At 37.6% G+C, this 23,954-nt stretch overlaps 1 pseudogene; it reads left to right on the plus strand.

The window, feature by feature from the left end:
• LOC122794887 overlaps positions 1 to 23,954 on the plus strand; it is a 199,871-nt pseudogene that overhangs the window by 49,653 nt on the left and 126,264 nt on the right.

The following is a 23,954-nucleotide window of genomic DNA, read 5'->3' on the forward strand; positions in this document are numbered from 1 at the left end:
ATATATATATATATATATATATATAGATAGATAATATATATACATACATATTCATACATACATGCATTACATGCATGCATACATATATACCTATATACACACACATAACTGCATACATGCATTTCTACCCACATACATACATATGTACATGTATACATACATGCATATATGAATACATGCATGCATACATGTATACATACATACGTATATACATGCAGGCATGCATATATGCATATATACATACATGCTTACATACTTTGCCTCTGAATGACATATACTACTTCTTTAACAGTATGAAGCAGATAGTAATTTGTTTTTATAGCTTTATTCAAATCTTGTGAAGCTAAACAAATATGACTCTATCTGGCTTCACTCCAGTACTGTTAACTAATTCAATAGGCCCCATTCAGGAGCATCCATAGGTCAACTGGTGCCCTAGTTAAAAGGACTTCACGGCGCCCTTCACCACACTACCCAGGTACCCCCATCCTGGTCTATCTACATCAAATAAATACTGGAAAAGCATCCCTGCTAGAGCGGCACCCTAGGCGGTCGCCTAGGTGGCCTATGCCTAAGGCCAGCTATGGCCCCATTTGTGAATGACACCCATTTTCTCAGTTAGATAACTACTCAGTTCCTGACTGTAAACTTATTGAAACTTACTTTGGATTATGTACAACTCTGTACTGTGAGATCTGTCTGAATACCATAAAGTAAAAACAAGAAAAAATCCATAATCTACTGTGCAATTCCCTCAAACAAGCACTTTATTACAGAGTGAATGCTGTCATCTGTTCATATGCAGACTTCTTCAGACTCTGACTACAAGAAAAACTCAGCTCATAAAACAGTAAAAAATAATAATAATAGCATCACATCATCTGAAACACATCCAATCATGTCCCTTTTTAAATTAATTCCTTTACTTGGTCTTAAGCCTGTGGTTATTTAAAACACATCTAAAATAAATATGGTCGTTCAAGCCTGCAAAATTGTCGCATTTAATTTGATTTGCCACTCATATTCTTTGGTGTCTAAGATGTTCTTATCATCCCTGTCACCAAAATCAGGTTCTATAGTGTCTAGCACATAAAAAATAAACTTTTTTAAAAATTGTGCATTTTAAAGTATGTCTTTACAAAGCATTATTGCCATTCACTTTTTACAAAGCATTATTGCCATTCGCTTTTATTGCATGGCAGTGTATACACATTCAAATTTCTAATAATCCTGCCCACATAAAATGCTTGGTATGCCACACTCAGCAAAATAAATTTCATTAAAAATATTGCAGTTGCAATATTTTGGTACATCATAACTTTTTTTTTTTTACAAACCTGCATTAATTGCACATACTACATGAGTATGCTGCTTTTATTCGTAAATCACTTCCTTCTGTCTCCTCTTTCAGATTTTCAAGAATATTTTTGATGCTGTAACTTGTTTTATTTATAATAATGGATACTGCAGCTGACACTGTGGACAGCATGAAGTGCAGATGCTGCTTCTCACAGCAAGATGGCCAGGGTTGGTCAGACAAGCTGCAAGGGAATATATTCCAGGGTAACAATACTGGCATCCATCTGACAGTCCACCTCAGCCATTTCCACTAAGTCATCCAGCTGGACCCTTCCTTGCCACTCTGTGAGAAGGATCCTTTGCCGCCTTCCTGAGAGATGACAACAGAGGTCACTAGTGAAACCTCAAAGTCAGCTTCTGTAGGGTGATCTTCATCACCTAACAAGGAAACAGGACTGACAAACAATAGGGATCCATTGGTCAAGGCAGTGGTGGGTGTTGAGCATGGTGCCTGCTGCCTCTCTACTTATTGCACCAAAGCTGATCCCACAGAAAATGCAAATAAATGGAAAAATACAAAACCATGATGAGAAAAATAGGACAAAAATAAAGGATGGAGGCAAGAGAATCAGAAATAAATATATGCACAAGTATCATATTATATTGACCTATTACTTAACTTACAGAAATAGCATGCTCTTACACTTTTACCTGAAGAGCCTGGATTGTCTCTTCTGGTAGGTCAGCCTATTAATCTCGGTCTCCTGTGCCACCACAAAACAGAATGTAATGCACTAATAGATTAGCATAATCCTGACAAATGAAGGTAAATGCAGTTCCAATGCAAACTAATCCTACTTACAAAAAGAAGGTGTCTTTCCCTCCCTAATCTCTTCTTTCCTTTGGCAAAGAAGGTCAGTGTGATGTCTCTGAAGTTCACTCTACATGTAGCAGCATTGTTCTCCAGAGTGAACAGTGTCAGGGAAATCACACAAACCCCTAACAGGCCTTACAACTGAAATGTTGAGACTCATAATATCAAGCCCCAATGTTTTGGAAGAAAAGACCAAAAACACTGGAGAATGGCAAATATTGTTTATTGCTTTAAACACCAACCCCAAGATCACCATACCTTAGACCAAAAGAACTATTCCAAGGAAAAGCAATCTCAAAATTTGTATATGTAAGTCCACATCTTCAGTCATTTATTATCACTCTTCTGGGATCTGTACTAATGAGTCTTGGAATTTCAAAGAAATACCCCCTGGCAACCTGCTGCTAAGCATCCACCTTATAAAGGAAGCATATGTACCAAGTAGGGACTTCTGATGGTCCCTCTGCAACAGATGCAGGGCTAGTCTGCATACCTGATGCAACATGCTGGAATCCTATTAAAGTCAGAAGCCATGGCCACCCTACATGTGTAAGTTAGGAGAAAAAGTAAAGGCCAGTATGTATGGTTATGCATACTGGACACCATGGGATGTACTTCAACAGGCAGCATGATACACATTAACAGTAGCATGATGACAATGTCTGGTAATGCAGCCAGGTTTCACATGCAGGGGATGCTAGTGAGCAGTAGCATGCCTACCTAACATTACAGCATGATGCTTGTGGGTAGTGGTGTGGCCACGTCACATAGTATCATAATTCTGCTGGAGAGAAGTGTGGCTGCCCCACTTAGTAGTGCTATGCTACTGGTCAGTATGACAGCCCCTCCATATAACAATAAGTTCTACTGGGCATTAGTGCAACATCTTCATACTGATGAATGGCTTACACAAGTCCATGACACAGATTAGATATCATATATTTATTGAAGGCGTGATTCAAAAACATTCAAGCTTGATCCTATTCATTTGCATAACTATGTCACCAGAGGTCCAGTTTTACCACAAGAAAACCTACAGTTACTATTGTGCTAGAGACTACATTACTGCAAGCAGTGGGAAAACTACTATATACTCTGTTACAAAGGGAGTGGCAGGAATATATGCAACCTGAATGCAGACAAGACAACTGATAATGACCAACACAAGTGCAATGGGCTAACATCGGTTTAGATACACTGCAGGGATATGTACTGCAGGTATATGTACTACAGGTAGGGTTTGCCACTGGAGCAGGCAAATGCGGGGATTGATGTGTTTTATTAAGTCATTTATTTATTTGTTTGCAATTTGTTAACTGGGTAGGCCCAAATTCAAACCAAAAGGGCATAGATGAACATGTATATAGAGTTAAAATAGCAAAATAATGATTTATATTCATGCACTACAGATAAAGAATAGCATATTTGCATTATTTACAGGATGGTGATAATGCAAAGTTGTAATATTTCTATTGGTATGACATGTCCCAACTTGTCGGTAGTTGTTTGTCTAACAAGTAGTAGTTGATGCATTGTACAGAAGAAATAATAGTAGTAATCATGGATACTACTCTGTTTCACAAAATTATTTGCATACGCGTCCCTGCTAAAGGTGCTGTATGAGTTTAGATTTGAAGACAGCAAGGATATTTTGTGATCACCCTTGGGGCGAGAGATTCCATGTTGCTGGATTATGTTTACAGAACAATTTTTCACCTATTGTTGTCCACAGCTGGTTCATCACTATGGCAATACTGTTACTCAGACTAAATCTTAGGCTGTAAACTGGTTTGTAGCCTAAGATTTAGTCTGAATAACAGACCAAATCTTAGGCTGTAAACTGGTTTATCTGTAACGAGTGTGTATGTTTTATGTTTTAACAGTGGCCTAGGATAGCAATTTATAGAATAAGAGGCTGAGAGACATTAGGACTGTATTTTGCACTGTCAATCAATGGCAGCCCTTTAGAAAATCACAGTGATGAGTGCTATTATTTGCTATCAAGATAAATCTAAATTCCATTTTTTGCTACCTTTGAACTTTTACATACTGGTATCATACTGTAAACATAGCGGGGAAGAACATATTCATTCTTGGAGCTGAGGACATTTATGGAGTAAGATTTTCATGCAACTGGTGACAGAAAAACAGAAATTATTTAGAAAAGCTTCAGCTGACTAAGTATCTTACTGCAACTGTGTTTGTGTGTAAGTATATCTCATTGAATGGAAACACCAAAAAAAAAAAAAGAACTAGACCCATTTTGGAAAAAATCTTTATGAAAACCCTGTGAAACATAAAAAAGATGCTGGATGGATATAAAAATTAAAAGAAACAATAACAAGTTAAAATGTAGAGGATATGAAATGGGATGAAGTAACAGCCAGAGTAATTGAAATTGAAAGAATTGAAAACTAAAACGAAATGAAGAAAAGTTCTTAATTTGAAAACCCCAGGCCCAGATACAGAACTTAACCTCTGACTAAAAGTATTAAAATCTTTACATAAATATTAAGTCCGGAGTAAGAATTACTTATGTGTACATCCCAGACAAAAACCTGGTTAACAACAGGAAAAATGATACTCCTCCTTATGAGTAAAGCTACAAGCCATTCTAAAAACTATAGACTGATAACTTGCCTTCCAGTGTATATACAAACTATATAATGGATATAATGGCACTGATGCAGACAGAGTTTATAGTCATTTATGAAAAAAAATAATTATGGCAATGGATCAAAAGGGTAACAAAAGGACGTTATATGAAACAAAGGATCATTTGTTGCTAAATGGTGATATAATGTTGAACTGTGAAAAGGGAAAGAATTTAAGTATGGCATAGATAAATTACAAAAAAAAACTATATCCTGCATTCAATGATAAAGGAGTGTTTACAGATTTATAAGATACACCCTACATTGATCAATTACATCACACTCTATGAAACAGTGGGAAACTACTTTACAGTTAAGCCATGACAAATGGCAAATTATTATCCCAGGGATAAAAATTCAAAGATGGGGATTCTAGGGATATTCTTTGTCACAACTGTTGCTTTGTCTTTGATCTTAATCCATTAAAACATTAATCCTTTTACTTAAGAACTTAGGCCATGGCTAAAATTTGGCTCTCATAAAAACAACCATTATTAACTTTTTGTGGACAACTTAAAACAATATAGTACATCAGATATGGAGTTAAAAGTACAATTGCATGTGGTTAAAACTTTCTCAGATGATATAAGACTGTCATTTGGTCTTAAATGTACAAAAGCAATGTTTAAAGCAGGAAAGTTATAACACCAAGAAAATATCAGTCTGGGACAGGAATATGATATACAGAAATCCTCAAGCAGGGGAGAGTATATACATGTTTGGGAATTGATGCAGGATTGGCAAAAAAGCATGAAGAAACGTGAATAAAACTCTGTGTGGAATGCTTTAGAAGACTAAAAGTAATATTGACAACTGCATTGACATATAGGAATAAAGTCCAAGTTATGAACGATTTACTCTTATTTTTCTAACTTACAGTTTTGGGGTGATTGACTTGCCATAAAATGTATTGTATCTGTTGGACAGGAAAACAAGGATATACTTCATGCTTAACAAATGATGTATAAAAAATAGTGTATTCCAAGATTATATACTCCTCATTCTGAAAGAGGTATGACCCTCCTCAAAACTGATTACATAGACAGATCTGCAGTCATGGGACTGCATACATATCTGCTGACCTCACCAAATTCAAACATAGTTGAAGTTTTAAAACATTAGAACAAGAAGTCCACGATGGTTTCCTTGCTTAGTTTAGCAGAAGCATATCTGTGTCAAGTTGGAATGAAAACTAACCAGAAATATACAAAAATCAGACAGAAATTGAATGCGCCAAAAACAAAGTTAAACAATAAAAGGAGAAGGATCAGATAAGAAAGGAAAGAAATGCAGAAAAGGCATAAATGTCATGGCAAGTATAGAGATCTCTTTGAACAACCTCATGACAAACAGGATTTGATGCAAGAATAGTTAAGGAGAGGTCAGTTTGTAACCAAAAGATAAAAGGTTAATAATGGTGACCTAGGATAATGAACTATGTTCGGGCGGCCACGGTGGTGCAGTGGTTAGCATTGCCGCCTCACAGCAAGAGGTTCTCCGGTTCGATCCTCGGCTGGGGTGCCTTCTGTGCGGAGTCTGCATGTCCTCCCTGTGGTCGCGTGGGTTTCCTCCGGGTGCTCCGGTTTCCTCCCACATCCCAAAGACATGCTGCAGGTGGATTGGATACTCTGAATTGGCCCTAGGTGTGCGTGTGAGTGTGCCTTCTGTGGAAGGTTGGGCGCCGGGCTGGCAACTCGACACCATAAAACTCCACTGCCATTCAATGTGCGGACAAGATGATCCGCTGTGGCGACCCCTAACCGGGAAAAAGCCGAAAGAAGAAGAAGAAGGATAATGAACTATGTTCACACTGGTTCACAAAGTCCATTGAACATGTGGAAGACACAAACAAATGCAGGTTCTGTAAAAAAGAAAGAACTAGAACAGTTGTGCATCTTGTTGCTGGGTGTGATACACTTATGGCATAGGAACTGTATACAGAAAGGCACAAGAATGTGGCAAGACTGTTGTTGCACTGGGGATTGTGCAAACATTATAATACTGAACTAGTTAAGAAACATTGGAAACATGAACCAAAAAGCATTGTAGAAAATGATGAAGTTTATGTCACATGAGATCACCCATTACCAGCATTTCAAAAAACAGATGGGAGAAAACCAAATATAGTTGTCAAGGGAAAAAAGTCAAAAATAGCACTGATCACTGAAATTGCTACACCAGGTAATTGCAGTGTCCTACATACAGAAAGTCACAAAGTCATAAAGTATCAGGTTATGCAGCAGAAATGAGAGCAATATGAAAGAAGGATACCCTGACAGTTACAGCCATAGTAGGTGCAAAAGATCTAATAAAAAAGAATTTACAGTCATATATAGACATACTACCAATACATGTAAGTCCATATGAATTACAGAAGGAGGCACTTCTGGGTACATTGTAGGTGCTGTGAAGAGGACTTTTGGCTGACATCAAAGACTGAAACAATATTCATTTCATGAACTTTAATCATGCTTTGAGTTAGGAATGGAATCCATTCCCGTCATGGTATTAAAAATCCAAAAAATTTGGAGAAATTAAACTCAGAGAGTGCTCATAGATATGGAATCAGAGAGGAATTGAACACCTACAGTGTCATTCATGCTGCTCATTCTTTTTCTGAATGCACCTTTTCTCCATCAGGTATGCTGAGCAATGTCTGTGAGTAGCTGAGAACATGGGCATTGTGAAGGGAGTCGGCTTGCTTATGTAGTGATGCATCGTTATTGTTTACCTCCCTGAACATCGCCCACTAATAATGCCTTTCATCCACCTCCCTCCAGCTTCCTTCAGGGAAAATAGCAGAGGCATTTTCCACCCTAGGGTGTCCCAACACCCTCCCCAGGATAGTTGAGAAGATGTACACCTTATAATTCCTTTCATGTCCCCAGTCAACTCCTCCCACACCTGGGCCACAAGACAAATAGAGGCCATCTGAGCTTCAGTACTGCTTCTCCCTCTCCTAGAAAGCCAATAAAAGTAATAGGCTTAAAGAAAGAAAACATTAATTTGTTGAAAAAATTACAGATGTTTCAATATGTCTTCAGATCCTGTTTCTTTCACCTTTTGTGTTTAATATTTATGAGCTCCTAGCTGGCCACCTATCCAATTCTACAAGGCATTTGTTTTTTTTTACCTTCTGAATTTTCTTCTTGTCACACAAGTACCTCTGTTTTTTGGCTTTTTTTCCAGGTCCTAGAAAGAATGGCCTGAGTCACCACATCTGTGTACTGTATCTTTTCCCTTAAACTGGTCCTGTACTTAATTCAGTTCCTGGTGATGTGGCATGCATTAATGCATGTGTCAATCCACATTCATAGGTTCATAGGTTCATAGGTTCATACTAGGCTATCTGCCCTGGAGCAATTATAAGCCTAGCCCGATTCTGTATGGCTTACGCCACCCCTTGATTTGAGTATACTGTGCCCTTTTTAAGGTTTAGTTTACTGTGCCTCAGGAATATTTCTTAAAAATGTCCACCCTCTCGCCCTGATCCCAATGGTGCTTAGTAGAGTTTTGTACTATATGCACTGTTAGAACTCCACAGCTTTAAACTATGATCTTGCATAGGCTGTACCTAGGAGTGCAAGTCTCTATGCAGGCCTCTATTTCTGAATTTGTTACAGCATGAAATTAGTCTGCAATCAGGATTTGTGTATGTGAGTGTGTGTGTCTGCGTGTGTGTCTGCGTGTGTGTGTGCGTGTGTGCGTGTGTGTGTGCGCGCGTGTGTGTGTGTGTGTGTGTGTGTGTGTGTGTGTGTGTGCGTGTGTGTGTGTGTGTGTGTGTGTGTGTGTGTGTGTGTGTGCGTGCGTGTGTGTGTGTGTGTGTGTGTGTGTGTGTGTGTGTGTGTGTGTGTGTGTGTGTGTGTGTGTGTGTGTGTGTGTGTGTGTGTCTGTTATAATTATGTATATGTCTGCACTTGTTTGTGGGTTTCTGCTTATGTATATATAAAATTTCTATTAAATCATAGAAATGATTTAAGCATTTTCTTTGGAAAAATAAATACAAATACATATTCCTAGTAAATATGCAGAGAATACTCTTCAGAATCACTAATGTTGTTAGAGCTATTCCAGATGTCCTTATTGATGGTTATATATATTTCTATTTATAGGTATTGTGGGCCGTGAAAAAGGTCCACTTGTATGCTAGTACAGGAGAAGAAATATCTTTTGATGAAAATGGTGATGCAGTGATCATGTATGAAATTGTGAACATACAGATTTTACCCAGTGATGCATTTCATGTGGTAAAAGTTGGCAGGATAGAACCTAGAGCCTCTCCAGGCAAAGAAGTCAGCATCAATGTGAGTGCCATCACGTGGAATGAAAAATACACAGAGGTAGGATTTACGTTAAAAATGCAAATGTTAGTGAAACAAATTACCTTCTTTTAGGTTCCAGTTTGAATCTCATAGATGTAAAATTATAATTTTAAGAATAAGAGGAATGTGAGGTGGAAGTGTGTATGATACCTTAGTAGGAAACTGTTCAAAACAGTCAGTAGGAAATATTATTTCACTGAGACAGAGAGAGAGAGAGAGAGAGAGAGAGAGAGAGTGAAGTCATGTAATGCGATAGCAGAGACAGTTAAGTGTGTGCTTGTGAAAAAAAAATGGTTCAGAAAAGCTTATGCCATGTGGAAACGGGATGGACCAGTGGTAAGAGAGGGGGTTATTGCAAATATGAAAGCTGCAATGTTTAAGTAAGCTTGACAGACCATAGGATTTATTTTGTTGGCATGTTCAAGTTTATCATTAGGTGGTCATACAGTACATTCCTTGTGTTTTGGTTATCTTGACATTTGCTGTCTTTTGAAATTACTTAGCTGTGGCATATACTGATGATTACAGACAACTTTGATATGGACATGCATTTGTATATTTGCATTTAAAAAAAAGAAAGAAAAGAAGGGATTCAAACATTACTTCAGACAATGATTCAATCCCCATACACTTCCTGTTGCCCATTCCCATTAATAGGGTGTAATGAGTACAGGTAAGTTAAATGTTGCTAATTCAGCTTAAATTTTGCTAATTCAGCTTAATTTCTCCATGTCCTTTGGGTTTCTAATACCATGATTGGAATGGGGCCCATTCCTAAGTCAAAGTTTGATTAAAGTTTGTGCAATTAGTATTGTTTCCATCTTTGATGTTAGCCAAAAGTGCTCTTTGCAGCACCCGCAATGTGCCCAGAAATTACAACTTCAGCACTTCATACAGAGCTACTTGTACCATTAGCATGTTTAAATAAGACTGTAAATTCTTTTTATGAGACTCATTGCTCCTACTACAATTGGAACTGTCAGTGTATCCTTCTTTCTCATTTCCATAATTTCTACCTGCAAACCCTGGTATGTTATGACTTTGTGTCTCTGTGTACATAAGACACTGTAACCACTGGGTGTAGCAATTTCAATGATTAATGCTACTTTTGTCTTCTTTTCATGGACTACTATATTTGGCTTTCTCACATTTATTTTTGAACTATTGGTAATAAGTGATTCCATGTCATATAAACTTCATCATTCTTTGTAATGCTTTGTGGCTCATGTTTCCAATGCTTCTCAGCTAGTTCAGTATTATAATGTTTGCGCAATCCCCACTGCAGAAGTCTTGCTACATTGTTATGGCTTTCTGACTTACAGCATGAGATTTGGGATGCAGTTATAAATCTCCTTTCTTGAATTTTATGTGATTCCTGATAAAAGGTTATAAAGCTATATCAGCATTTATTTCTGAGACTCTTGCACCTTCTGCGCAGTAGCATACAAAAGCAAAGCCCTGTTTAAAGAGTGTGTACATTGTATAAAAATATGGCATAGTGTGTAAACTATCTACTGAGGTGCATGTACTATGCAAAACTAAAGTATGTGGTTGTTACTTATAAATGAGCAGGGCAGCAAAGGGCACAGTCAAAGAGTGTGGCACAGCTGTGCCGACTGTAGTGGACATTTTGAAAGACGGTGATTAAGAAAATAGGCTAAAAGAAGGAAGTTCATACCCAAAGAGGCAAGTAATAAGCTATATAACAGTACTTTATTAGGTAAGATGTCCTATGTGTTATAATAACCAAACAACACATACAGTACATCCGAATGGAATATAGAGAAAAGCTGACACAGCATGCAAAAGCATGTAACTGCACCACAGGGTGTTATATAATCCACTGTAAAATGATATAATGCTTACAGATAATGAGTCAAGAAGACATATGTTTACAGATAATGAGTCAAGAAGACATCTGTTTATCTAAAGACCCATTCATCCACTTTCTAAACTACTTGCCTAATGAAGGTTACAGTGGTAAAGCTCTGACCAGAGTGGAGAAGGGCTAATCATCCTCAGCAACAGTCTTCCACTCCCCCAGGGAATCTTCAGGTGCTTCCAGCAAAGATGAGGGACATAATCCCTCCTAGATGTCCTAAGTCTGCTCAGGGATCTGCTTTCAGTGGTCTAGGTCTGCTATATCTCCTGTGGGAAGAACCCAGAGTACCCCCAAAAGATACCCAAATAACATCAATTAGCTCTGTAAAATGGTGGTTCAGTGGCTACATACCAAGATCCTTACAGATTTCTTATCTGCTAATATTATAACTGAATGTAAGATATAATCCCCTGCAAAGACACTTCATTTTTGCTGCCTTTGTCTGTGATCCCATCCTCATGCTCATTGGCCAAAGTTCATGACCATAGTTGGAGATGAAGACATGCACAGTGACCAGTAAATGGAGAGCTTCAGTCTAAGACTCTGCTCTGTTTACCACTGCCATCTGGTGCAGTGTGAGAAGGGGTCTACCTGAGTTCGTCGAAGTGCCACATCATTGAATCTCACTTAATCAACACTAAGAGTATTGAACTGCACTTCATCAAATCACTGGAACTTAGGAAGATTTCCCCACGGTAAGTAACTGGTTATGCAAGATGTTGAATTTTGCCCTTTTCCCAGCTATAGTATGATATCGGAGTTGGTATATTTAGTTAGGAGGGTGTGGGGGGTATAGCCCCCCCCACCTGGGTGGGTCAGGGATGATGCAGTTTCTTTCTTTATTTTTTGGCTAAGTGGCTACTTACCTTGGTAAAGTCTTTGTAGTTCCATTGGTTTGATGAAGTGCGGATTTGATATTATGAGTGTCGACAAAGTGAGATTTAATGTTTTGCAATTTTGATGATATCAGGTAAATCCATTAGAAGTGCTGCCTCCATAAATCAGTCTGCCTTTGCTTATGAACATCTCAAGATCCTCAGACTTTTCCACTAGCAGCTACTGCTTCCCCTCCCCTTCAGATCACAATCCAATGTTTTTCAGAAAACAGAAATTACTTTTGATTTGGAAATGACTTTCATTCCAACTGCGACACAATCAGCTGTGGTGAATCTCCCTACTGCATGCCTGGAGATAAAACTCTCTTGCAATGAATAGAGCAACATCATCTGAAAATAACAAAGATGCCAACATCACATTCCCTAACTGGACACTTTCTAGGTAGTGACTGCACCTTGGTATCCAGTCCATGAAAATCAAAAAGAGGAGGTGTAGCTAAGACACAACTGTAATGAAGCCCTATGCCCACCTTGATCCTATTTGAATAATACAAAGACTGCAGGTATACCTCTCATTCCTCTAATACAGACACTGAATGACATACAACAGTGGGCACCATGACCTTGTATTGTTACAACATGTTCTACTGCACATTCTGGGGTACATGGTCATATTTTCACCAAGTCTGCAAAACACATGTAGATGGATCTGACACCAGTGTTAGACAGATACCTAAGTAAAGCATCTGATGTATCCGTAAAACCTTAAGAAAAGACAAATAATGTAAAATCTAGTGAAAAGTTTACACTGTTACTGGTGAGTATGTATACCCTTAATTGCTCAGAATCAGTCATATTGCTTCACTGTTATCAGCTAACTAACAACCTCAATCAGTCAAACTAAAAACCTGTTAAGCAGCTTAAAAACAATGATTTCCCCTCTTCATCTATCTCAATACCAATAATATTAGATACTTTAACTCAGAACTATCTAGATATGTATAGTGAGAAATTCTAAACTTTATTATATAGAAATGAAAGTAAAAAGAATCACATAGGAAGATATGATAATTAACCCCATTATGACTTTTATCAGCTGTGGTAAAAATAACAACTGCTAAAAATCAGTTTAATTTGTTTTCCTATAGGCTTTTGTGAAGCCCAGAAAAGAGAGCCATCTACATCTTCTGAATCCATATTCACACCTAGTATCTTAAAATGCAAGCCAACTCCTAATGTAAAAATGTTCATGGACACTAACAGTTTGCAACGTAGCGAGTAATGTGGTGCAGAGTGACCCAGGTTCAATTAGCAGTTTGGGTGTCTGAGGCGATGGCAAAAGAAGGTGAGCTTGCCCATGCTAGGCATGAAAGTATGCAATCAAGCACACCACATGGTGGATCTCCAACACAGGTCAGGGGCACACAGTGTAGTCGTTATCTTCAGGAAGGCAGGGCATTGACTGAGTTGCTGAAGAGGTAAGATGTTTTGCCACCACATCCATCCCTGGATAGTACTGTTCTTGAGTAGAAGGGAACTTATGTTATGACAAAAAAAAATTCCTCCTGGGCAACAATATGATATTGATCTAGTGAACATTAATCCTCACATTGTCCCAAAATACAGTTTGGAGAAAGTCTAGGGGAGGATTGCCATGCTTGGTACATCATGTGAATGAATAGATGCTCCTTGGAGGAGCCAATGGTCAGTTGTGAGGGTTGGGCAAAAAGTATAAAAAAGACAGTCTATAAAATTAATTTATTGTATACATCATGGGAATTCCTAATACCTTTCAGCTGGTCTAAATCAAGTGAAAGTTCTAAGTCTGTTAACATTCCCAGACTTCTCAAACTTGTAACACTAGACTCCCATTGTATCATCATTCTGCTCCTAAGCAATGCAATTTCCAAGGACTTCCATCTTAATTGATAGCAAGAGAGGCAAGTAAGCCAAAACAATAGAATAAGTAGGCAAGTGACTGTGCCCTATCAGGCCTCACGAGAAAACAATGCATTAAAGGCCCCTCTTGCTTCTGCATCCACTTGGCTGACAGATTTACAGCTGCTGCTCTTTGATACTTAGTGGCAGATGCAGACATCTAGTTTGACTGATCTGCTACTAGTAGCTTCCTTGGTTTACTGCTGCTGCTTTGCATTGATTGCTGAAACCCTGCTTAGGGCATGTTGTTGAGTTTTGCTGTCCCAACAGATCTTGTGCATGTCTCTCAGCCATTAAATCCATTTTGTTTTGCACTGCTTTCTGCTTAGCTTATGCACTGATATGGAAATTACATATATTAAAGCACTGGGGAAGAACAACAGTCCCAAATGTGAATCAAAGGTTAAGAAAGTTCACCAGTAGACCTCACAGTAGTATAGAACAAAAGTGAAAATTAAATAAATATCAGATAGGTTTAGAGGTAAACAAAGAAAGATTTAGGATGCAATTAAAGTTTACAACATCAAACAGGAAAGCAGCAATAGCAAATAAGGTAGGCAGAAAGATCAATAGCAAATAAGGTAGTCAAAAAGATATTACTTGGTACATACAGTCAGATGAGTAATAGTGACTGTTTATGCCGCAGTGGTACGGTGGTAGCATTGTTACCTCACAACAAGAGGTTCTCCCGTTCAATTCTCAGCTGGGCTTGGGAGTTCCTTCTGTGTGGAGTCTGCATGTCCTCCCCGCGGTTGGGTAGCGTTCGAAAGACATGCGTGCGTAAATGGGCGTGACTTCATTGAAAGTTGGGCGTCGAGCTGGCACCTCGGCGTTTTGTAAAAATCTACTGACAATCATTAGTGGACCGGAGTTCTGCTGTGGCGACCCCTTAACAGGAAAAGCCGAAAGACAAACAACAACAACATCAGATCAAGCAAAGCTTATTTCATACCCTTAGCATGGTCAAAAGGAAATTCATTGGTGAACATTATTTATTATCCCCTAATTTTTTTTTAGAAAGCTGCAAGACGGAAAGAGTAAAAGAGTTAAAATATGTAGCCCTAAGTTAAGATATTTGCATCAGGTAAAAAAAAAAATACCTAATTGCTGTTTAACAAAAAAGAGTTCATGCATGTATTCTTGATGGCTGATAGCTTGTTTCATTTAGATCATTAATACATAAGGTTGATTATGACATCATGAGATTTGGATAATGGTCAGATCACAAAAGGTAATGCCAACAATAAAGATCTAGACAAAATGATAAACAATTTAACTTTAAGAAAAGAGTACTTGTGTGTGTGTGTGTGTGTGTGTGTGTGTGTGTGTGTGTGTGTGTGTGTGTGTGTGTGTGTGTGTGTGTGTGTGTATGTGTGGGTGCACATGCGTGTCTGTGTCAACAACAGCTGTATTTTGTAGCCCTCTAAGACAGCCTGCAAAGATAAAGAAATTCCTCACAAAAAAAAATCTTACGGTAGAAAATGTGAAGTCTTTGGAAAGGACTGTAATTGCATTTTGCTTCTTCAAGTCACCCACTAATGACATCTGCCTAGTCTATAAGGCATTTTCTAATCCTGTTCTAAATGAAACTCGAGGCCTGGAATGCACCAATAGAGGAAGCTAAATATAGATCAGGGAACACCGATAGAAAAAAGTCACATACATTATGTGACACTTTCTTCAGTCAGCAAAAGATATTCATTAATTTCTTTTAAAATTAATACACACACACACACACACACACACACACACACACACACACACACACACACACACACACAAACAAGCAAGAGAAAGATGAATTACAAGAAAAAGGAGAGATAAGGTGTATGTACACACACACACACACACACACACACACACACACGCGCGCGCAAGAGAAAGATTAATAAAAACAAGAAAAAGGAGAGATAGGCTGTATGTATACACACACACACACACACACACACACACACACACACACACACACACACACACACACACACACACACACACATACATGCACACACACACACACACACACACACATACACACATACACACACACACACACACATACACACACATACACACACACACACACACACACACACACACACACACACACACACACACACACACACACACACACACACGATATACACGCATATCTAACTCATCTATATACACACATATACAGCATGTTGTTTCAGTTAAGCTACTTGAATCCCAGTATGTTGTCAACATGCCAGTACAACATATGGACCACATGCACCTGTGCTTAGTTTATTTGGATAGCATTGTTAACAACAATCTGATGCACTTTGTTAGTAGTGGGAATAAGTGCAGTTAGCTGTTCACTATTATTTCTAGATAGAAGCGTTTAATGTGAGCCTGTGTTGATATGTGGAAGTTTTGTTTGTGTTAGAGTGAAGACATTTATTAGGATCATAATTAAAGTTATAAAAAAGGACATCAGAATACATTTGTTATGATTATCGGAAGTATTGAAGTCAATAAGTGCTGATACCTACAAAACCCACAGAGTAGGGAGGAAACGGGAATGGGTTAATTAGGAACCAACACTCATCCAGCCTGACTGGAAAGTATCAGTTTGACTAAGGTTTCTGCATGGGAGATAGGCCAAAAAAGTTGCAAAGGTACCTCAGATAAGAAATCGTTGGAATACAAAAACAAAGGCTTCAGGGATAACATTATGCAGACAATATTCTAGAACTGTAGTGTTCCTAGATTCCGAGTGTTCCAACTGCTCTATCAGTTATGCCGTCAGTCACCCACTGTGAAAGAAAAACAGCAACATGCATTAAATTACACCATTGTGTTGAACTGAGGCTCTATACCCAAAGAGGAGGGTAAAACTGAAATCTTGTAGAAAAAAACAATATCACATCATTATTATTACACCTCGTTAGACAACTACTTCTTGTAATAAAATTCTGGGGAAAGGAAGGACATCCATCCAATCTCTGTGAGTAGTAAGAGTCAGTCCAGAAAGCAGGAGTGGGAGTGACCTGCAATAGCAATGCCTCCTTAATCACTTTTATACAGATTGCTACTCACTTGTAGGGCCTGTTAAGTGTCAGATATTTTATGTTCCAAAATTTGGCTTCAATATCCCAATAAAAGTTTTGTGTTCATACTTCAGAAAGTTTATCCTGAAAGGATATGATAACACACTGTTAATAATGAGTAAATCACAGGCTGGATAAAAAAACACTCAGGAAGACTACAGAAGCATTATAGGATTGCTTGCATGAGACATAGTTGAGTGCTTTACTAAACTTTTTCATGCATACATAATTTGCGTATTTGTTTATACCTGAAGCAAAAGTTGTTTTGTTGATTTCTATCATTTTTTTTTTTTAATTTCTTGACTTCCTGACCTTCATTGTGATAGCAGTGAGTATGTAATGAAATGGTGGGAGCATTTGTGTGTCTTTGGTAGTTGACTTTAACCAGGCTTCTGGGCTATGAAGAGATTGGGGGGGGGGGCAGTAGCAGGGTATACAGGCATGAACTTCTGTGATTTTGTTATTGAGGCTTTATAAGCTACTGTATAGTATTTTAAGTCCTAGGTGGATGGATAAGTAGCTTGTTACTATTTTGGGGTGTGTTGGGGCCAGTTTGATGGGGTCTGGAGTTAGATGAGTTGGTTTAGGATTGGGATCTATATTTCCCTGGTATTATTGCCCAGTAAGCAGTGTGGCTATTTCAGAGCCACTTATGTGTGGACTTGAATTTATAGACAATTTTGGATAACGGTGAAGCTTGTGCTGCTTGCTTGTATTTCAGGAAGCTTGTGTAATTAATGTTTGGTAGACTGGAGGACATATTAGGGAAATGTGTTGTGGTATTCTGGTTTAAGTACTGTGTGGTAGCTGTAATAGTGGGAGCGAGACGTGATATCTGGTTGAGACTGTGAGTATAGTGAGAAATGCTAGAGACAGAAGTTGAAGTAGTGACATATTTGGGATTTAGAAGGCTGCATGGATAGGTGATAGGATGTGGTGGGGGGAGTGTGGAGGCATGGATTTATAAGTGGTAGACATTAATGGGAGAAGTTAAGTAGATTAAGATGATAAGTAGGATTGATAGGTGGGTAAAGGGATTGATGATTAAGATTGCTAGGTGGGTATAGGAAAATATTGATATGAATGAGGAATATATATATATATAGTACTTGCGTATTATCGCAACCACATTTTCACGGTAATACCGCTCTCTTCCCTGTGCACAGATATAAACATTGATGCTGCCGTTATGTCGATAAGTGTGTTTTCCTTCTCATTAAAAGATTGTTTTAGGCAGGGGTATCGTGGAAAATGGTGCAGATCATGTTTTTTGGTGTACTTATGCTGTTTGCGCTTGCCGCTTCTTCATCAGTAATGCACTGATAAGCCATTGGAATGTACTCACATGTCAGCACTGATAACGCAGTAAAGAATAAAAGGGTTAAGGCTTGTCACCACATTCCTTGCCATCACCTTTATCATAAACTGTTTGCTGCAAAGTTTTACAGCTTTTTTTTTTTTTGGTCTTTTTCTTTTTTTTTTTTTTTTTGTTGTTGTAGCTGTCAAGAATTATTAGACAAGTGAACAACTGTCAGCATGTGAGTCTATTACATTTAGCAGCTCGTGGCTTGAGATACGGAATATGTGTTACACATAAGTGCTGTGGATAATGTATTTCCAGTGACATGATGTCGGGGAAATGGTCAGATCACCTTGAAACAAGCAGTCATTCCTTACATGTTATACTGTCTTTCCTACCTAAACAATGATTTTTAATGAAATTAACATTGTCAGTGTGATTCTGTATATACTTATAGTTAAATTGACACACCAGGAAGCGAGCGGTATTACTGCGAAAATGTGGTTGCGATAATACGTAAGTACTATATATATATATATATATATATATATATATATATATATATATATATATATATATATCTATAGTAAGTGTAGAACAGGTATGGAAAGGGATTTTAATAAGAAAAAAGTACTGATTTAATTGTGCATGGACATAGAGAGACTGATGTAGACAGGTATAAGCAGTATAGATAGATCAGGGGAAGGCAGAGAGATAATATAAAGGAATCGACGAGAGATAAATATTAATCTAATTGCAATATATTAGAAAAGATTGCAGGGATGAAAGAAAGGGGGAGTTTTGCTCATGGACAAAATAGAGGTACAATAGGGTATGGGTCTACTTAGAAGAGGATATAGTGCAAAGCAGTATGGAAGGGAGAATGGCAGTTTGGAATGATGACAAATCTGAGGTGGAAGTAGGAAAGAGGACACTAGAAACAGCATTGTTTCTTCTACAGTGATAAAGTTGTTGAGGAAGGTATAGGAAGTGGGTGTCAAGAGTGATAGGTATATTTGGAAAGTAAAATTGTAGGGTGAGGTGGAGTGGGTAGGAATGGGGGTTAGGGCAGGGAGAAAAAAGCAAAGACGACTGTAGTGAGGCTGAGTGTAGCAGGCTTCCTACCCTTAGCCATTTATTACAGAGATCAATCAGTTTATGGCTAGTTCTCAACAATTAACAAAGAGGCACAAAGTACAACAGATTTTCTTACATTTACTTAATGCAGAAAACAAGAAGCTAAAGCTATGAAGTAACTGGCTTACACAGTGTAATCTAATGGTGAAGGGAAAGGACATTGGCCAATCTGGTAAGTGATCCTTAGGTTACATGTATATTACTTTAAACTCCTCCATTAGAGTTATTCATATTCACCATAAAATTGTAAAATTTCTGTGGTGACCATTGCAATAGCTGTTCTTCCAGCAGTACTTCTAACTATCATGAGCTATATATAAAGTTCCATACTATACATTTTTCAAATTTTCTTGAGTTTTTACTGACTTTTTTACCTGATGCATTATTGATCGACAATATATGTTTACTAAATATGTCAAAGAATCTTGTATTGCTATAATGTTTAACAGTTTTACTATTAACAATCAAATGAAATGTCCAAAGTCATGTGGCCTGAGTTGTAGCTGAAAACAGTCCTTGGATAGTCCTCCTTTCTGTTTAACAAATATAAAACAAATAAACTGCACACCATACCATTCTGTTATCCAGAGAACTGGAAAAAGCTACAGCAGTGCTTTTTACAACTATGTCCCTACCTATCTCCTTATATCAAGCCAGATTCATTTCTCCCATCCATTTCAAAGATGTTAAGTACATCATTGTGCAACTAATACAATTTTCTGAAAATTATAGAGTCTTTGGAAGGAATTGACATGGCTTTAATGACTGCAATCTGGCTACTGTCTGCCATAGTATAATGACTGTCACATGGCTACTAGCTGTCTTCGTGCAATGACTGCCAGTTGGCTATTGGCAATAGTAGTGCAATGACTGCCACCTTGAGTCTGTCTCTTTTAGTGCAAGGGCATAAGTGGGGTTGGGAGGGTGGCCTAATGGTTAAGATGTTTGCCTTACAAACACAAAGTACAGGGTTTGAATCTCACAAGGGATAATTGACTAGGCTTAAAATGGCTTGCAAGGGCAGTTAGTCTTGTACTAATCTATGAACCTAATCTATAATCTATAAGACTGCCATCTGGCTACTAACTGACCACCTTTAATAGTTTTAAAGGTGGTCTTTCCAGGGCTGTCCTGTCTGATATAATCTAAGACTTTAACCTTTGTAATCATTCTTTTCTAACTCAAACATTCACGTTCTCATTGCCTAGGAGCCATACGTACATTTTCTTAGATAATGGGCTAAACACACACTGACACCCAAACAGAGAACTAGCGTTCTCCAACAGGATATTGATTTACATTTAAACAGGGGTAAACATCAAGTCCAGGGCTGCATAGCACAATATTAAATCCCAGTGAAGCAAGGGCAAACAAAATCACCATCATCGTCTTTACATTTGCCAAACACAGTTTCATTTAATGAATGAAAGAATAAATAAAGTAAAATGGAACTAACAAAAGTAATTGCACAAAAGTACTTAGCAATTGGGGGGGTGTCAACAAAAGCAACTCTGCAGTACCAGCAGCAATTTACAATGGAGCTGATATTTTCCTATTGGCTGTGGAAAAATAAAACTAACAGCAGCTGCAGCAATTACAAGGACATGTGTGTGCATGTGTGTATGTGTGTGTGTGTGTGTGTGTGTGTGTGTGTGTGTGTGTGTGTGTGTGTGTGTGTGTGTGTGTGTATGTGTATATACATTATTAAATACTTATGTAATGTTTATATTGGATGTAATATACTTCTTCCAGCAACAACTTCATGCTGTGCAACAACTTTGAAACATGAGGCAGATTAACTATTTCTATCTAAAAAAATTAAAAAACTGTATATACTAATAATAAAACAAATACAAAACAATTTAACAGATAATTAATTATCTAAGTGCAATAATGCCATCCAAGATGGGTGTTAATGGAAAGAAAAGGCCTTCCTGGGGTGCACTAGGCAGTATGTTATTTCCCTGCAAAGTCTACCCTGTCAGGTATTATTGCTTGTTTATGTCATTAATAGGATCACATGTATAAAAGCTGCTAACTTGTATTGCTCTCCTAAACAGACTATACTTGATCTGCTTAAAGGCATTGTCTTGTGGTCGCAACTATTCTTAGTTTTCATTAATGTTATTATCTGCGATCATTTTAAATTATAGATCCTAATATACAGATATGATATTAGCAGCAGCTGACAGTCCTTTCTGCTAGATATGGAACAGTATGGGTTAAATAAATGGAGATCTTCTTTTTACAGACTTGTGGCATAAACTTGAAAAATTAACAAATCTTGATCAAGGCTGACAGTGAATATACCTTATTATACCTTACTAGTTTTATTACTATTATTTATTTTTTATTTATTCATTTGTTAACCTCATAAGTGAAATTGTTATCAAGGACGTTTTTTCAAGGTCACAGGAGCAAGGTAAATAAATAAATATGGGCATTTTGGAGTAGGCAATAAATCAGCATATTTTCAGGATGTTGGAGGTAATGGGAGCACACATAAAGGAAGAGAAAAGAATAGAAAACACAGACAGGAAAGATATGCAGATTTCACACAGACAATGACCAAGGATCAGGCTAAAGAATTCAGCACTATCAAACATAAGGGAAAATTGCAAAATTAATAGCATTGAATATCAGATCAAACAAAATTCAGTGTAGAAAAATGCTGTTATGCAACACACCACAAGTGAAGGCATGCTGTTCATAGGTTCATAGATGTTTACTATGCTAACAACCCCATGGGCCTTTTTAAACCTCGCCATGCATCCCAAATCTCTGACAAGTTCTGATACCCTTGATAAGTGTAAGCATAGGCCTGAAGATGAACTATTTACAGGTTACCTGTTTGCATCAGAGACATAAGTGCCAAACCAGGGGTGAATTTCCTGTTCCCCATCCAATTGTTCAAGTTGCACTTGACTTGGGTTAAGGAGAAACTCTGCTTCACAAAATGGAGAGCCTGTTCCATAGATGGGGTAGTCTCTGGGATACATACCTATCTCTCCAGCAGGTCCTATTTATATCACAGCCAAGGTTTAAGTCTTTATAATGGGTATCTGTTATCTTCCTATTCTGACAGTCATTAGTAGTGGTGTCCTACAGCACTGTCAACAGGTGCCATTTCAGTTTGGACCATGCCTCTCAACCTCTGTACAGAACCAAAAATAATTGGGGGACAAGGTCCCAAAAATAGGGACATATTTTAAATATTGCTCTCATAAACTTAGAAAGTCGCTAGAATAACATGTTTTGCATTGACGTGAAGAATATAAAGCATGAAACACAAATACATGTCATTATTTAGTGAATTCAATCCTCGCCAATTTGCTATAAAACAAATTTTATGAGGAATGGAATATGTGGTAAAAATCTTGACATTCTGCGATAATCTGGACAGTTGAGAGGCATGGCTTGGAGTATTGTTTATCACATATTGGATTATATTACATATCCCATAACATGAAGTGTATGTTCCATGTAATTGCCTATTATCCTATGTATGTTGTTCTGGAGCTTATCTCCCCGGGCCTCCGCTGAAAATGGACCTGTGTCCAGTTGGACTTTTCCGGTTAACAAATGTAAAATAAAATAAATATTAAATCAGAAATGAGCTATAAATAATCAAATATAATAATAATTGAAAACTGAGTAGCACAATTACACCAAAAGAGATGCTGTAGTTCTGTAATATGCCAATAAAAATATGTACCTGTTACAGCTGTAATAACCTCACAGTCACTGTCAGCAAATGTAGCATCTTGAGGATTGTGAAAAAGGCAAGATGGACAGAAATTATAATTACAAAACAAATAGTCAAATCATAAAAAACATTACAAATCATTAAAGATCTAGGGAAAATGATAGACAATATTTATACTCTAACCAGTGTACTTCTAATTCTAAAGGCCCTGTTTACGCAATCCATGGAGTTCGGTGTACCTCCTAACACCTCACTGACTACATGATTTTTTAACACAATGCAGCATTTTATAGCATCTAACAGGCCATTTGAATTCCTTAGGGAGTATGCTGGCTGAGTTGTTGAGATCTTAAAGCCTTAGCACTAGGCTGAGGTTCAGTCCTGGTATCTGGTTACTGTCTGCATAGTCTACATGCTTGTCCTTGATTTGTACGCACTAAATATAAAACAATGTGAATAGGTACATTGTTTACAAAAAAATGCATACATCTGGATAAGTTTGAAATAGCTTACCTAGAGCTGACCCCTACCTGGTCTGTAAAGCAATATCTGCTCTGGTTCTGTTTGAAAGTCCATGCTTAGTATGACCTTCTGGGAAAGATGACATAAGCTGGAAAGTCTATTACTAAAAATAAACATCAGTGAAAAAAAAAATCAAGACAGGCAAATTGCAAAATGCCTTCCAAGATGGCAAAATAAGCATCCTTTAGAATCAGAAGTCAGACAAGATCAGAAATAATTTTAGCACAGGCATACAAGCACACATATACATATATATATATATATATATATATATATATATATATATATATATATATATATATATATATATATATATATATATATATATATATATATATATATATGGGTCTACTATACATGGTCAACATTTCAGAATGTCGAAGACCGTATGGCCTAGACCATATGATCAACAT

This window comes from Protopterus annectens, chromosome 2.part1, assembly GCF_019279795.1.
Source record: "Protopterus annectens isolate FY-2018-M chromosome 2.part1, PAN1.0, whole genome shotgun sequence".
In the NCBI taxonomy this organism is placed as follows: domain Eukaryota; kingdom Metazoa; phylum Chordata; order Ceratodontiformes; family Protopteridae; genus Protopterus; species Protopterus annectens.